A 4,510-nucleotide genomic window follows, 5' to 3' on the forward strand; every position below is an offset into this window, starting at 1 on the left:
TTTCAAGAGTGACAAAATAAACCTTCTACAACAGAAGGGAGTGTCCAGGATTTTAATATTTCTGAAGGGAGCTGCTGGCAGAGATGTAGGAAGCGCTGAAAAGGTTAAGTAATCTAATATGCATGTTTTTCACAACATATATCGCAATGAATTTGTTATTTTATTCATTTATTTTTTGCATTTCACCTGCTCTAGCTGTTTCCATCTAATAAACCTGGAACTGCAGACTAAATATTGTTGGCTCTGTGTCAAATTGCTTGTTTTGTTCCTAGATTCTCCAGTGCTGATGGCCTGCTGCATCCAGCAGAGTCGGAGTGAACCTACTGTAAGACAACATCTCCAAGATGCTATTGACCACAAGACTAGTACAGTAAGTCAAACCTCAAATATACAGTACACTAGTGTTCAAAAGCTTGAAGTTGATACAATTTGAAATAATTATCTTCTGCTCACCTCTGTAGTAATTATTTGATTAAAATATGTAAAAAGAGTAATATTGTGAAATATTATTACAATTTAAAATAGCTGTTTTCTATGTGAATACATTATAAACTAATTTATTCCGGTGATGTGCAGCTGTATTTTCAGCATCATTCCTCCAGTCTTCAGTGTCACATGGATCCCTCAGAAATGCTGATTTGCTGCTCAAGAAACTTATTATCAGCGTTGAAACAGTTGTGCTGCTTCATTTTTTTTGTGGAAACCGTGATGCACTTTATTTTTCAGAATTCACAGATGAATACAAAGTTCAAAAGACCTGCATTTATTTATCCATTTATGCAGACACTTTTATCCAAAGCGACTTACAGTGCATTCAGGCTATCAGTTTTTACATATCATGTGTTCCCGGGGAATCGAACCCCCAACCTTGGGTTTGCTTGCTTGCTAACACAGTGCTCTACCAGTTGAGCCACAGGAAGACTATTTGAAACAGATGATTTTGAACAATTTGATGCATGTAACAGCAACATTCAAATGTTTGGAGTCTATGTAACAACGAATCCAACAAAAAAAAATTCAGCACATCTGTATTTTAACATTGATCATAATCAGAAATGTTTCTTGAGCAGTAAATCATCATATTAGAATGATTTCTGAAGATGTTTCACTGAAGACTGGAGTAATGATGCTCAAAATTCAGCTTTGATCAAAGGAATAAATTACATTTTAACAATATTCACATAGAAAAGAGTTGTTTTGAATTGTAATAGTCACAGTGTTACTATTTTACTGTAATTTGATTCAATAAATGGAGCCGTGGTGAGCATAAGAGATTATTTATAAAGGCATAAAATATTTTACAGACCCCAAACTCTTGAATGGTTGTGTAAATTACAGTTATGATGTTCCTCCCAGTTAAATTTTATTAAAATGTATTAAATGTTACTCTGGCATATGCAGTCCATTTTATAGAGACTGTGTCTGTTCCCCAAAAAAAGACAACAAATAATATGTTTATTAAGGGATCTAGAAAAATTATTTCAGTTTAAACCTACTAGATTAAAAATAGTACTCAATGTACTCCATTGATGAAATAGTAAAAAGTGCACATTGCCTGAAATGATATGAACAGCAGCTATGCTAATCTTTCTCCCTTTGCCTTCCTGTTTCTGCAGATGTCCATCCCAGGGTTATTAGGCACATGACTTGCAGGACGTGTGAGGACTTCAGATGATACCAGTACTCAAAAGACCTTAGATGATGGCAACTATAGATGGACATACAAACTACCGCCACTGCAAAAAAGGTAATGTTAATTTGAAAGAGCTGTCTCACAGTATCAAGGGCTCCCTTATCAGTTCTGCTTTCAGTACTGGAGAGTAAAATATTTATTTATTTTTTTAATGTTTTTTGTTTGTTTTTATTAGTACATATACGTTATCTTGCACATTTTATCTCCCCAACAGATTCTAATTTGAAAGAAGTTTATAATGCATGTTCGCTACTCCCAATTCAGAAGACTGAATCAGGCTGTGTATCTGAATGTTTCTCATACTCTCTCCTCTCTGCCGCGGCTGAATTTGGGATTTTCCTTAGCTGTCAGTTATAAACGTCAAAATTAAAAGAAATAAACATTTGAAATGTATCAGTCTGTGTGTAATGAATAAATATAATATACAAGTTTCACTTTTTGAATGGAATTAGTGAAATAAATCAACTTGTTGATGATATTCTAATTATATGACCAGCACCTGTATATCATTGCTCTTTTGTTGATTTTGATTGCTTCCATTGTCCTAATTTGTAAGTTGCTTTGGACAGAAAAGTGTCTGCTAAATGTAAATGTAATGTTAATGTGTATTTAACTATATTTATAAATATTTATCTGTATTTTTTATTTTGTAATAATGTAAATGTATTTGTTTTATATCTATACATGCAGTTGTATTCATGTATGTATATTTATTTGTCTAATTTTTATATTTTAATAAAGCAGTTTACATGAGTGTTTTCTTTATTCTGGATGAATTACATATTCTTTTGTGTCTAGAAAGGGTAAATACGGGCCATATCTAACCCAGAAGTCAGCCACAACTGGGACGGATCTGGGCCACATCTCAGAAATGGCATGGTTGACATCTGGGCCAGGTGTCGCCTATGCCATTTGTGAGATGCGGCATGGATCTGGTACAGTTGTGGCTGACTTCTGTCAGACAAAACTGGGCCAGATCTGGCCCAGATGTCACCCACACCATTTCTGAGATGTGGCCCAGATCTGGTTCAGTTGTGGCTGACATATGTCAGCCAGACTCAGGTTGAGTCATCGCCGTCATTCCGCGCGGTATGTGGGCCAGAAGAATATGGGAGATGTCCCAGATAGCAAATGACATGTGGCCCAGTTCTGGCCCACATCTCCCATATTCTTCTGGCCCACATACCGCGCGGAATGACGGCGATGACTCAACCTGAGTCTGTCTGACAGAAGTCAGCCACAACTGTACCAGATCCATGCCGCATCTCACAAATGGCATAGGCGACACCTGGCCCAGATGTCAACCATGCCATTTCTGAGATGTGGCCCAGATCCGTCCCAGTTGTGGCTGACTTCTGGGTTAGATATGGCCCGTATTTACCCTTTCTAGACACAAAAGAATATGTAATTCATCCAGAATAATTGGGAGTAGCGAACATGCATTATAAACTTCTTTCAAATTAGAATCTGTTGGGGAGATAAAATGTGCAAGATAACGTATATGTACTAATAAAAACAAACAAAAAACATAAAAAAAAAAAAATAAATATTTTACTCTCCAGTACTGAAAGCAGAACTGATAAGGGAGCCCTTGATACTGTGAGACAGCTCTTTCAAATTAACATTACCTTTTTTGCAGTGGCGGTAGTTTGAATGTCCATCTATAGTTGCCATCATCTAAGGTCTTTTGAGTACTGGTATCATCTGAAGTCCTCACACGTCCTGCAAGTCATGTGCCTAATAACCCTGGGATGGACATCTGCAGAAACAGGAAGGCAAAGGGAGAAAGATTAGCATAGCTGCTGTTCATATCATTTCAGGCAATGTGCACTTTTTACTATTTCATCAATGGAGTACATTGAGTACTATTTTTAATCTAGTAGGTTTAAACTGAAATAATTTTTCTAGATCCCTTAATAAACATATTATTTGTTGTCTTTTTTTGGGGAACAGACACAGTCTCTATAAAATGGACTGCATATGCCAGAGTAACATTTAATACATTTTAATAAAATTTAACTGGGAGGAACATCATAACTGTAATTTACACAACCATTCAAGAGTTTGGGGTCTGTAAAATATTTTATGCCTTTATAAATAATCTCTTATGCTCACCACGGCTCCATTTATTGAATCAAATTACAGTAAAATAGTAACACTGTGACTATTACAATTCAAAACAACTCTTTTCTATGTGAATATTGTTAAAATGTAATTTATTCCTTTGATCAAAGCTGAATTTTGAGCATCATTACTCCAGTCTTCAGTGAAACATCTTCAGAAATCATTCTAATATGATGATTTACTGCTCAAGAAACATTTCTGATTATGATCAATGTTAAAATACAGATGTGCTGAATTTTTTTTTGTTGGATTCGTTGTTACATAGACTCCAAACATTTGAATGTTGCTGTTACATGCATCAAATTGTTCAAAATCATCTGTTTCAAATAGTCTTCCTGTGGCTCAACTGGTAGAGCACTGTGTTAGCAAGCAAGCAAACCCAAGGTTGGGGGTTCGATTCCCCGGGAACACATGATATGTAAAAACTGATAGCCTGAATGCACTGTAAGTCGCTTTGGATAAAAGTGTCTGCATAAATGGATAAATAAATGCAGGTCTTTTGAACTTTGTATTCATCTGTGAATTCTGAAAAATAAAGTGCATCACGGTTTCCACAAAAAAAATGAAGCAGCACAACTGTTTCAACGCTGATAATAAGTTTCTTGAGCAGCAAATCAGCATTTCTGAGGGATCCATGTGACACTGAAGACTGGAGGAATGATGCTGAAAATACAGCTGCACATCACCGGAATA

The 4,510-nt window shown here is 35.9% G+C and overlaps 1 long non-coding RNA gene across 1 annotated transcript; it reads left to right on the top strand.

Moving 5' to 3' along the window:
- The first annotated feature begins 325 nt into the window (after window positions 1-325).
- Window positions 326-1,946, top strand: LOC113037874 (uncharacterized). Its single transcript, XR_003274706.1, has 3 exons — window positions 326-370; window positions 1,617-1,747; window positions 1,908-1,946. It is a non-coding gene; the product is annotated as an uncharacterized LOC113037874 (long non-coding RNA).
- Window positions 1,947-4,510: the final 2,564 nt, after the last annotated feature.

Source organism: Carassius auratus, chromosome 20 (genome assembly GCF_003368295.1).
Source record: "Carassius auratus strain Wakin chromosome 20, ASM336829v1, whole genome shotgun sequence".
Lineage (NCBI taxonomy): Eukaryota > Metazoa > Chordata > Actinopteri > Cypriniformes > Cyprinidae > Carassius > Carassius auratus.